This window comes from Mustela erminea, chromosome 7, assembly GCF_009829155.1.
Source record: "Mustela erminea isolate mMusErm1 chromosome 7, mMusErm1.Pri, whole genome shotgun sequence".
NCBI lineage: Eukaryota > Metazoa > Chordata > Mammalia > Carnivora > Mustelidae > Mustela > Mustela erminea.
The window spans coordinates 51,924,417-51,937,775 of NC_045620.1; the positions used below are offsets into that span (position 1 = coordinate 51,924,417).

At 43.4% G+C, this 13,359-nt stretch overlaps 1 long non-coding RNA gene across 1 annotated transcript in view; it reads left to right on the top strand.

Moving 5' to 3' along the window:
• Positions 1–5,029: 5,029 nt before the first annotated feature.
• The window catches only part of LOC116595371, an 85,100-nt gene continuing 76,770 nt past the window's right edge, over positions 5,030–13,359 (top strand). Inside the window, exon 1 of the long non-coding RNA XR_004287641.1 lies at positions 5,030–5,179. This is a non-coding gene — a long non-coding RNA (uncharacterized LOC116595371). The remainder of the gene's footprint in view (positions 5,180–13,359) is intronic.

The window sequence follows — 13,359 nt, forward strand, 5'->3', positions numbered from 1 at the left end:
TGGTTCTTGGTGCTATAGTAAATGGAATCGATCCTCTAATTTCCCTTTCTGTATTTTCATTTTTAGTGTATAAGAAAGCCACTGATTTCTGCACATTGACTTTGTATCCTATCACGTTGCTGAATTGCTGTATGAGTTCTAGTAGTTTGGGGGTGGAGTCTTTTGGGTTTTCCATATAAAGAATCATGTCATCTGCAAAGAGAGAGAGTTTGACTTCCTCACTGCCAATTTGGATACCTTTTCTTTCTCTTTGTTGTCTGAGTGCTGTTGCTAGGACTTCTAATACTATGTTGAATAAGAGTGGTGAGAGTGGGCATCCTTGTCGTGTTCCTGATCTCATCGGGAAGGCTGCAAGCTTTTTCCATTAAGGATGATATTTGCTGTGGGTCTTTCATAGATAGATTTGATGAAGTTCAGGAATGTTCCCTCTATCCCTATACTTTAAAGCGTTTTAAACAGGAACGGATGCTGGATTTTGTCAAATGCTTTTTCTGCATCGATTGAGAGGACCATCAGGTAACGTGATGCCCGTTGAGATCAGGAACATGACAAGGATGCCCACTTTCACCACTCTTGTTCAACATAGTATTAGAAGTCCTAGCAACAGCAGACAACAAAGAGAAATAAAAGGTATCCAAATTGTCAGTGAAGAAGTCAAACTCTCTCTCTTTGCAGATGACATGATTCTTTATATGGAAAACCCAAAAGACTCCACCCCCAAACTACTAGAACTCATACAGCAGCTCAGCAACGTGATAGGATACAAAGTCAATGTGCAGAAATCAATGGTTTTCTTATACACTAACAATGAAAATACAGAAAGGGAAATTAGAGAATCGATTCCATTTACTATAGAACCAAGAACCATAAGATACCTGGGAATAAACCTAACCAAAGAGGTAAAGGATCTGTACTCTAGGAACTACAGAACACTCATGAAAGAAATTGAAGAAGACACAAAAAGATGGAAGACCATTCCATGCTCTTGGATCGGAAGAATAAGCATTGTTAAAATGTCTATACTGGTCTATAGTGCCTAGAGCAATCTGTACTTTTAATGTCATTCTGATCAAAATTCCACCAGTATTTTTCAAAGAGCTGGAGCAAATAATCCTAAAATTTGTATGGAATCAGAAGAGACCCCAAATCGCTAAGGAAATGTTTTCTTAGGAATTTTAGATAGATGTGGATTCTCAGGGGCACAGCATACACATTGAATGAATTCAAAATTTTAGGCTAAGAGTTGATATAAAAATTTAATTTATTAGATCATTGCTTTCCTTGTTAAGAAAACAAGAATGCAAAGATCAATAAAAATAGACTATGTCACAGAAGTTCACTGGGGCTGGCTCTCTGTGGCAATATCCAAATGAAGATCCACAGTGTGTCTAGCATACAAAAAGACCTTACTTCTGAGGACAAGCACAATGAGCTTATCTGATAAGAAAATTTGCATCAAAAAGTTGAATTTTCACACATATTAAAATTAATAGAATAATCATGACAACTAGGACTGATGTGTAGGCACAAGATAATTTAGTCAACCTGAAGAAACCCCTAATCCTTCCCAACTGAAAACCTCCAATGAGTGACAATTAGAAAGTAAAATACCTTAACCTTTAGATTATCTGGAAACTAAGAACCAGCAGTTCTAAACATATAGAAACATTCCAATATGAATGTTCAAAAGGTAAACAAATGATCTCTGCTAGCAGAGACTGAATTTGGGGTCAAGAAATGGTTAAAATTAGATGGGGAAGATCTACCAGGCATTTCTCTTTTGTGTCTGGTAGCAACACCCATGTAAGAGGAGTTGAAGGGGATCACAGTGGATGGGTAGAGCAGATTGTGGTTTCATAAACAGTGAATAAGCTCTTTAAGAAGAGCGGGAGGTCTCTTTATATTTTAGAAAGATTTCTGAGGGCAGAAGGGTAGAATTTTAACATTTGGATTCATAACACATTAGTTAAATTGAAAACATTGTACTAAACAACATTCCTTAATAATGCTCATGGAGATATTAATGAAGAAATGAATGATTTTGTTTATTCCACAAATAGTGATTGACTGCTGACCCTGACCCTGTGCTGTGTATAAGCCCCAAAATGAGGAATGGTAGAATTGTTTGATAAGTATTTAACATCAATAACGGCAGGAGTTGCAGTTTTCACATGGCCCTTGAAACAACAATTTTCTGCAAAATAGAAAAGAATGGAAATTAAAAACTATGGTCATCACAGTTTAATGGTATGACTTGTTCAGTAAAAATGTGTTGGTTTGAATATATGTAAATTGGCTACAAAAACAAAACAAAACAAAAATCTGAAATTCTCCTGCAGACATCATCAAGAATTGATAAGTGTTTCTCTCATTCTTTGGGACCTTTTGGTCTCTCATTTCCCTCCCTCATTCCTGGTTTCTTGGGCTCTGTCTTCCTGAACATGTGAATTCAATTTTCTGTCATCAGGAAAACATGATTCTTGAAACACATACCCAGTTCAGATCAGGTTCCCCATTTGTTACTGAGAAAGGGTCTTAGCCAGCTTGGGCTCTTACATTCTTCTCCTCCTCCTCCCCCTCCTCCTCCCTCCTCCCCCTCCCCCTCCCCCTCCCCCTCCCCCTCCCCGTCCCCCTCCTCCTCCTCCTCCTCCTCCTCCTCCTCTTCTTCTCTTTCTCTCTCTCTTTTATTTATTTGACAGAGAGAAATCACAAGTAGGCAGAGAGGCAGGCAGGGAGAGAGAGGAGGAAGCAGGCTCTCTGCTCTGAGACCCTGATGTGGGGCTCGATCCCAGGACCCTGGGATCATGACATGAGCCAAAAGCAGAGGCTTTAACCCACTGAGCCACCTAGGCACCCCTCACATTCTCTTCTTTTAAAAAAAATGCCTACCCGGGGTGTCTGGGTGACTCAGTCCATTAAGCACATGCCTTCAGCTCAAGTCCTGATCCCAGGGTCCTTGGATGATAATTGGCCTAGAGACAAGATGGGGCTCCCTGCTCAGCAGGGAGACTGCTTCTCCTTCTTCCTCTGCCCCTATCCCTCTCCCTCTACCCACCTCTCTCCCTGCTTTCACTCTCTCTTTCAAATAAGTAAGCTAAAAACAAAAACAAAAGCAAACAAACAAAAACCCAACTCTGCCCCAAATCATGAAAAGTACACGCTATGTTTTCTACTGGAAACACCCACCTAGGACATCACAAAAGATTCTTTTGAGTATCATTATGGATTCCTGAATGTTTATTTATTCAAGGTCTTATAATCAAAATCGGTCATTCTGATCTTGCTAGACAGTCACACTGGGTTGTCTCCAGCATCTGGTGGTATTCATTTTCCAGGGCTGCTACAACAAAGTACCACAAATGAGGTGGCTTAAAATAACAGACATTTATTTTCTGATTTCTTAAGTTCAGAAGTCTAAAATCAAGGTGTTGGTGCTCCCTCTGGACAACCCGCTGACAGAATCCTTCCTTGTTTCTTCTAGCTTCTGGTGGCTCCAGGGATCACTTGGCTTATGGCTATGTGACTCCAATCTCTGCCTCCCTTTTTACATGGCCTTCTCTGTGTCTTCTCCTCTTCTGTCTCTTATAAATAGATGACAGTCATTAGATTTAGGGACCACCCAGATCATCGAAGATGATTTCCCTTGAGATCCTTAATTACATCTATAAAGATCCTTTTTCTAAGAAATAGTCACAATCCCATGTTCCTTGGATTCGGATATGGACATGTCTATCATCCAGGCGTGCAAACACATTTCTTCTAGTTGTTAGAGCCTTTCTGTTTTTAGAATTGTCAAAATAGCATAGATAGAACTAGCTCTTATTCCATTTTCTGTAATAAACTTTTAGCGAGTGCTTCTGGAGGTCAAATATTATGCTAATTATGAGAATACAAAGCTATGTCACATCTCTTGGGTTTCTCCCCAAGGTACAGGTTCCCTTGAATGAGAAAAATGGTGCTCCCAGTGAACAAAAAGCCCATGATTTTAAAAAGCCAGCTTAAGTACTCCCTCAAATGTCCACATTTGGAGCGTCAGAGGATCGAGAGGCCAGTAAATAATCCTACAGATTTCTTATAAGAAATCTCCAGGCCATTTTCCTTTTCAAAGTTTTGCTCCAGATTTCAGGCACCTAATCTGCAAAAGCATACCAGCCTGAGAGTCAGGTCCCTCAGGTTCTGTTTCTGGTTCTGCCACTGGATTGCTGTGGGACCTTGCACAGCACAGCGAAGGTGAGTGCACTTCCTACAAAGCAAGAGACAAGAGCCTGAGGAGCCCTCTGAGCAAGGCTACCTCATACCCCAGTGAAGCTGAACCCCAGGAACCAAGTGTACCCGCTGGACTACTCATGCAGAGTCTAGGGATGCTCTTCCTGCTCCCAAAGCCATTGATGTTCATGTGAAGCTGGAGCTCTGATTTTAGTTTGGTCAAAGGGACTCAGTCTCCCTCCTTTGTGTGAATCTAGAAGTCAAAAGGGAAAAAGTTTGCATTTTAAAGCCTTGACTTTTTCTTACTGAGATGTTCTTGTGGTTCACGTTGCACTAGAGGAAAATGGGCTGGTGGCCCAGAGCAAGGAGTGAAGGGTTGGGAGCTCTGGGCCTCTTCTTGGAGAAGGCAGGCGGGTGCTGTCCAGCAGCTTGGGGACTCTGGAAGGGTAAGTCCCCGCACCTCGCCCCCTGAAGAACTATATTTCCGGAGAGGCCTTGCCACCCACAGCCGGGGGAGGAGGAAGAAGGAGCTCAGAGCCAGCCCGCGAACTAGCGCCCTCCGTTGGCAGGTTCAAGTGGGCTGCGCTCGCGCGGCATCCGAAAGGCTGACTGACTCGCATCTCCCGCAGTGCGGGGGGGATTCCGCGTGGACACCACCTTTTTGCCCCTGGATTTCGCAGCACCCGCCCTGCGCCTCCTCCCTAGAGCCTCCGCTGAGAAGGCTGCGGCGGCTGCGGCGCAGGCAACTGACCGGGCCCCTGGCGGTTGGCGAGAGGTCCGCGCGACAGGGGACCCGGATCGTTTGCGGTTATTCGCAAGGCGCAGGCGCCCGTGCCTCGCCAGTGGGCGGTTTCCCCCGGCGGCGGGATGTTCTCTGGAAGGAGCCACGGAGTTGCGAAGAAGTCCACCCAGAAGGTGCCGGACCCCAAGAAGGACGGGCTGACGCGCCTGAAGCACCTGCGAGCGCTGCTGGGTGAGGCCCGCTCTGGGACTCCGGGTTCGGGCGTTCTTGCCCTGACGTGGGCCGGGGGAGGGTGGGGGCTGGGATGCCGACGGCATGGGGGTGCCGTGGGGATGGTGTGAGACCCTCCTTTCGGGGGCCCAGCATTGTTCCCGACTGCGGGCAGTCTGGCCTCGGACTCTGCCCTGTCGCCCAGGGCGTAAACGCACCCCGGATTTGAGCCTGGTCACCTCAAGGCCGGCGGAGCCGCCACTTTCCCCTCCCTGGCAAATCCTGCACTCCAGGTGCTACACAGACACACACGCACACACACTCACACACAAAATAAACTCGTTTTTTAATTTTTATTTCTGACTCTGACAGCCGAAGTAGAGTCTCCAAGTGTTCCCAGCCCAGACTTAACTGAACTGTCCTCTCTTCTGTGGGCTCCCTCCCCTTAAATTTTAGTTTTACTTTTGAGTTGGAGTCTTAAAAGAGACGGAGCCTCCCAGCGCTCCCAGGATAAATTTAACTGAGCTGTCGTCTATCTTCCCGCGCTCCTCTTATTTTTATTTTGGGTCTGGCCGCTTGGGCTTCCTTGTGTGGTTGGTGTGAAAGGGGCTTCTCCTGTTTGTGGAGGGAGGGGTGGCTTTCCTGGGTTCAAGGAGGCTGCTGCTGCTTTCTTGCCGGGATGACAGTGAGAGTTCTTGGCCGCCTTTCGTTTCTATGGACTGCTGGGTGGAGATTCTGTGGAGCCCAGGGGGCCTGCAGGGACCTGGGATTAAGCTCATCCTGGTGGCTGTGAAGTGTCCCCAAGGCTTCCTGTCACCTGCTGCATGGGATCTCTGGCTGCTTTGCTAGGCTGTGTTCTGTTTTCCATTTTCTTTCCTACTTAATTTTAACTTTTGTTTAAGACCAAACACCTGTGCTACTTGTGCTGTCCCTAGTGTTTCTGGAGGCTGAGAAAAGGACACCTTGTTTCCTCTGGATGTCTTTTTTATTCTTAAAATGAGGGAAAAAACACACTTGAGGAAATATGACATAAAAGAATTCATTTTATATGTGAGAATTTTAAATAAAGATCTTGTTCATGAGATTAAAAGTTGCTAATTATTTGTATTTATACCCTGTGAAGTACCTCAGGGGGAACACACACATACACACACACACACACACACACACCTGGTTCCCAGGTGAGGTTATTTACAATCTCAGATTCCTTGAGGTTTACACTATCTTGTTCAGTTTGGAATGAATGTAAATTAATTACTTACTGTTACGAGAGATTAGTTTTTAAGAGTTGTGAAAGTGAAGTGTGGTATCCTTGGTAAACTGACCTGTCTCCTCCCTGTAGGAATATCTCATGCTCACACAGGTTGCATTGTGCAGAGTTCTAGTGAGTGATAAATACTACTGCAGGGACACTTGATAAAGGAATAGATTTGATACTCTGGGACTGTTTCTGTGGTAGAGAATTTGAACTTTTGTTCTGTCCAAGTCTGCAGGATTATGTTGGCTCCATTTTGTAAAGGCAGAATCAATTAAACCTAGATGAATATGGCTTCTTAGAGATGCACAGTACATTGTTACCAGTCTGAGAAAGTAGTTCATTTTCGAGACTGTATAGTTGTGGTTTCATTTTAAGGTGCAGTATTTTATTTTGAGGAACTTTCTTTTTTCGCTTCATTGACCTCATGATGACCTCAGTTTGTAACACAGGCAGGTTCATTGATATGAGGCTGTTTTTTGTGGATGCATTTGTTTGTGGAATGACCCAGTGTCCTTTCTGGCTGCAGTCTTACCCATAGGGACTACATTTTGCAAATGTGTCTGAAGACTTCTAGTGATAATGTCTCATGTAAACTCCGGCCAACATCTGTGGTTTAAAGATGTTAAAAAATATTTATTTATTTATTTATTTGACAGAGCGAGATCACAAGTAGCCAGATAGGCAGGCAGAGAGAGAAGGTGAGGCAGGCTTCCTGCCGAGCAGAGAGCCTAATGCGGGGCTCGATCTCAGGACCCTGTGATCATGACCTGAACTGAAGGCAGAGGCTTTGCCCCACTGAGCCACCCAGGAGCCCCTCACTTACAATTTTAAATGTTGCCATTTAAAGTTATTTTATTATTTGCATTTTCCTCTCATTTTTATTAACTACAAACATTTGTTGAAACTGTGCTGTAAGTTAGCTTACCATTTTCTGGATGACTGAATTGTTTCCTTGCTTTCTCTCTTTCTTTTTTTCTCTGATCTGAATAATACTGCTCTAAGCATCTGGGGAAGCAGCTTTGTCTCTAATTTATGTCATTTCCTTAGGACAGATTGCACTGAAGTCAAATTGCTGGATTTGAACATGTTTATGACTCAGTTGACTGCTCTCATTTCCTAAATGTTGCTCCCAGTAAGACTGCTAGCAGCAAGGATTGAGACTACCATGTGCACTGTAGTCCGACTAGCAATAGACACATTGGTGTAATTTGATCATTGGAGGGAGGCATCTTGGAGAATGGGAGTGTTGGGAGGAGGGCCAGAGGAGTTAGGTGGAGATCCTGGCTAATGATAGGGAAAGACGAATTTGGTGTTAGGGGCGTTGATTTTGAGAAGAGGAGTGGAGATGTCTAGGAGGTTGTTGGACAGGGGGTCTGGAACATAATAGTAGGGTAGAAAGCTATGGTATGGTTGTTTATTTTCATCCTGGTTCCATCACATCTTCCCACAGCCTCTGGTGCAGGCAGTGTTCCTACCCTCCACTGAGAGGGTGCAGAAACTGAGGCTCAGTGAGCTTAACTGCTTGTCTGTCAGCACCCAGTCAGTTAGCAGCAGAGCTGGGATTCCTGATTCTAAAGGCCGTGTTGTACCTCTGCTAGTTATCTGACCCAAAAGCATATTTATATATCAGAAAATATATTTACCCAGCACACTGGATATTAACATAGAAACAAAAGCCCTAGGGTTTTTGCATGTCTCCCAAAAATATTGCTTGGACTTGTGCGGTTCTCTTCCTAGTCTGTTTTACTAGATTATTCTAGGGAGACTTGAGGCTATATTTGATGTCAGGATGACAGAAGATAAAAAGACTCCCTTTGTGTTTTCCTGTTCATTGGCCTCTCTGGGCCTTGGGCAGGCTGAGCAGGTGGTAAAATATTCGCATGGATATTAGTGCCAAAGGACATTCTACAACCAGAGCAAAGCCTGAGGTGTAATTTCAGGCTCTTCAGGATGTCTTTGTTTTGTCTCTCTCATTTAACCTTGTTTGAAGCAAAGTCACCTTGCCATAATGCTCACTTTCCTAATTTTTCATCAGTTAACAACATTTTATATTTGTAGCCTCAGGAACATGAGATGAACTTTGAACACAGATGTGTGTATCAGAAATACACTACTCCCTGCCTCTAGGGCTCGGGAATGTTTGGATTTCTGATGAGAGAAGTATAAACTGAGGATAAAAGTCCAATGGAGCTCAGATGTTTTGTTTGGGACAACAGAAAAAGGTTGACTTCCTTGTTTTATTCTGAGAAGAGAGCTAATTGATAGGTCCAGAATATTTTGATGTAAACTTTTTTTAACTTGTACTTTGATTTTGTTGGTGTTTTACTTGTAATTGGGCATGGATCATTTTACTAGCTGTTTAGAATAATGACCTTTCTACAGATAAAACTGTAGAGAATTGTTAATTTTTAAAAAATTGTCTTTCAAAATGGCAAATTGATTCCATTTAAATTTTAAGTTTTTTTAAAGGAGGAATATGTGATTGTACTGTAATACATAAAAGTAGTGGACAACTATGCTGTTTTCAGATTTAAAAGAAATTTCAGTTCCATACACATTTTCTTAAGAGTGTATGAGTGTATGAGTGAGTGTGTGTGTGTGTGTGTGTGTGTGTGTGTGTGTATCTCTGTCTGTCTGTCTGCTTGGGAGGGCTGTGTATTCAGATATTCATAGGGCAGAATCCCAGAACCTATGCCTCTTGGAGAGGTTTCCAGTGGTTCCTGAGGGAGATGCAGTCTGAGGTGGATTTGGAGTGATGAATATGTGTTTTCCCGGGGGACAGACTGGGGATGGGGGGACTGGGGATGGGGGAACTTGTGTGAAGGTAATGGTGTGGCCACCATGGAGTTAAGTGTCCAGTGGCTTTTATCCTGTGGTGTGGTAGTTCTTGGGAGTCAGGAAGACCTAAGTAGAGGGCAGGGGCCAGATCTGTTTTGCCCCCTTGATGATTGGCCCAGGAGTCTCAGACTTTCTGAGATTTGAAACATGAGTGCCAGGGGAGTGTGAGCTCCCACCTTTTGGATTGCAAACCCTGAGGGTGTAGCATATGCTGCCAGCATTCATCTTTCCCCAGCGTGGAGGGAACCTACCTCAAATGGAATCCATAATGAGAGGAAAGCGGGGCAGAGAGATGGAGGGTGAGAGAAGTGCAGTGGACCCTTTGTGAGCTGAGAGGTCCGGCTGTGTCTGTGCCATCTCCAACTCTGAGTTTCTTGGTTGCAGGTGCCAGTAACACCCTATTTTTGCTTCAGCTAGCTTGAGTCATAGTTCTGGGTATTGAAATGGAAAGAATACAGATTAATATGCCAGAAAGAGAGGGAGGAAATCCCAGGTCAAGGATGGGTGGGTGGGTGGGTATGTGTGGATACGCTTTTTCTATTTTTTAAGAGCTGAGCCAATTGAGCTTATATACATGTAGAAGAAGGAACTAATGAAAGAGCAAAATTGAAGAAGCAGTGCAGAGAAGGAGAATACAAATGGAGAAAGGTGGGGCCTTCAGTGGGATGAAGGGTGTGGGGCAGGAGATCAGGCTTGACAAGAGGGATATCACTTCCTCTAAGGCCACTTGGAGGAACTAAGAAGGGGTCCTTGATGTGGAGGGAGCTCTCTTTCCCTGGCTTCTGTTTTCTCTGTGAAGATAAGAGGTAGACCTGGCTACTGAGCCAGTTTTCTTGCCCGTATAGTAATAGGGACTGAGGATGTCTTGTTCCCTCTCCCATGCCTTAAAACAAAGGAAATACTGTAAATCAGTAAGACCTGCTGATTATGTTGTTCTTTGGGGGAACACTCTTATAAATGCATTTAACTTATATATTCAGTAATTGGCCAGAAGCCAGGAAATGTATATATATGTAAAACAAGGACAGTTAGAGAGTGCACATATTGTTTGGCCTTCCACTCGGTGACTATGTGTCCGGGAGTGCTGTGGGTGGGCCCAGGGAAGTGCTGTGTTCTCAATGGTCTTCTTTCCTTCATGCCCTCTGTGGGACCATCTGTCCTGCTGGGTGTGGCTCTAGTGGCTAAGAGTAATTTTGATCTTCTCCATTTTTGCCTTGAATGCCACTTCACCTCACATAAGATGTCTTGGGATTATACATATTCGTGTGGCACCTTGCCCTTTTGCAGTGTTTTCTTATATTCTCATTGGATCAATATGCTGCCTGAAGCTCCCAGTTCAGAAAGGACTTACCTTTTAGATTCTTAGTCAAACTTTGTTTCTGACTTAGTTCTGAATGTCCATTTCAAGTTTTTAACTGTGATCTTTATAAAAGAGAGATTTCATAACCATTTTTATGTCTTTTGTATCGTTTTAGAAACTGAACCCACATCTGAAAGGTATTTTAAAAGTAGTTGTAATTTGTAACAGTAAATATTTCATTTTACTATTGCAACTGTGCTTTAGCCTAAAAAGATAAGGAGCCCTATGATATTGTCTTGCATTTGATTTTAAGTGATGGCACATATTCACTGAATGTCAACCAGGGTTTCAAGGACAAATAGGTGCTAGTGACACTGCCTGTGCTCCACTGTGGGACCATGAGAATGTATCACTTAGGCCTCTGCTGTGGGGATCATGACTGACTGATGACTCCAGCTGCTGCCCTCTGGATTCACCACCACTTCTTAGCCAAAGCTGAGCTTCTCTTCGGCTACTTACAGTTACTGAGCAAGTGGGGATGCTACTGTGGTCCACTCATGCAAGATCCAGATGCCTCTGAAGGATGACTCTGGCTTGAGGACTCCCAATGGGTTGGTCAAGACCCTCTTTGGACTGAATTGGGAGTCTGAGATCCTTCCTTCCAGCCCTCCTTCCTTCCCTGTCTCCTTCACAGGGGTCAGACCTGCATTGTGGTTCAACCTCCCCATGCCTTCTCAGGTCTCTCCCTTTTTGCCTTCACAGCCAGTTCCCCCAATAAATCTCCTACAGGTGTAATGCTGTCTTGGTGTCTCCTTCTCAGGGAGCCCAAACTGACACACCATCCCTTTCCCCAGAGGTGTCCATCCTACCATCTAAAACCCTTTCAGGAGACAGCGTGAGGACACTACATTTTCCACATCAACTTTCTTTAGCCCTCTGCCCTGAGATGATATTTCCTCAGAATTCCCATGACATTTTGAACTTTGTGTTTGGCATTTATGGCTTTTGGCTTTGTATCTGCTGGATCTCTCCTCCTAGATGAAAAATACACTGAGAACTTGAAGAGCTTCTTGTTCATCTGATTCGTTTTGGTAACATACTTCTTTATTTGTAATCATAATAATTAGCATTTAGTCAGCACTTTCCATGTGCCCAACACTGCCAGAAATACTTTTACGTGAATTAACTCAGGTAATCCTCCAAATAGGATAGGTAATATTCTCCTCATTTTACAGATGAGATCCAGAGAGGTTAAGAATCTTGTCCAGGGTGACATAGCTGGTGCTAAGTGACAGAGGCAGGGTTTGGATTGAGGCGACTGGCTCCATGGCGACTGGCTCATTTAGCAGTTATTTTTTATTCAGACAGAATATGTTCCAGGTGCTATACCCAGTGTTGGGGTTGCCAGAGCTTGCAATCCAAGTCTAGAATTAACAACTATTTAAAAAGCAAACCCCAAAATGTGATTTCCAAATAGGCAGGTGTAAGTCTCTGGGAGAATAACAGCTACCGGATATTTTGAAAAATTTCTAAAAGCCTTCCTGCCCCAATGATTGTTTTTGCAAGCCAGTGTTCCCATCGTTAAAGTAGTGATTTGAGACTGAGAATTAAGGTCTCCTGAAAGAGTCCCCTGACCTTCTCCCTTGTGTACATGCACTCATTATCACACCCACCCCTCTGACCCCAAGGAGAAGAGCTGTAAGAGAGGACGAAGTGTGGACAAAAGGGAGAAGAGGTTGGGCAAAGAGGTCAGAGGAGAGGGGCAGCCGGACCAGAGGGCTGTTGGGAAGGATAGGCTTGAATGAGGTTTCTTTCATGGAAACCAAATTGCAGAGATGCTATTATAAAATTTTAAATATATAGCAACCGAAATGGAGTCACTATCCCTCCAAAAGGACTGGTTCTAACTGGGAAAAATTCTTTTAGTAAGATCTTTGATAGTATTTTTAAGACAGCATGGAAGAGAGGGGAACAGTGACATATGTTGCTTCTTTACAACTTTTGAAAGGGATTAACGTGTTTTATTTCTATACAGTCATATTTCTTGGACAAACAGTGTAAACCTCTAAACCTCCATTTTCCATGGATTTTATGTCTGATAAGAGAAGGATGTGTTTGGTTTATTTAGGCTTGTTGTAGTAGAGCTTATGCTGAACTTTGGGGTAGAAGTAAAATAACATCTTGTGAGTGTGTGTGTGTACGTGCATGTGTGTCATATTGCAGCTGTTTATTTTGGAGAGAATGGCTCTAATCCTCTCTTTCTGTGCCTAAAATAAATATGCGCACAAGCAGACACATCATTTTAACTGAAGTTAAAAGTAAAGAATGAACTGGAAAAATATTTGAAATTTATAGGACAGGATATAGTTATATCCTCAGTACATAGAGAGCACCTATATATTAACAGGAAAAATTAGAACAAATGTTTAAAGTATACATATATATGTCACAAATGAAGAAATGATAAGAACCCGTGTTTTAAATGTCACTTCAATTCTCTAGGATATATAAACTTACAAATAAGAATGTATTCACCTATTATTTTAATAAAGTTGCTGGTGTGTGTGTGTTAAGACTTTTTTTTATTTATTTGACAGAAAGAGATCACTAGTAGGCAAGAGAGGCAGGCAGAGAGAGAGAGGAAGGGAAGCAGGCTCCCTGCTGAGCAGAGAGCCAGATGTGGGGCTAGATCCCAGGACTCTGGGATCATGACCTGAGCTGAAGGCAGAGGCTTTAACCCACTGAGCCACCCAGGCGCCCCTTAAGACTTTTTATTTATTTGACAGAGAGAGAGAGAAAGAGAGA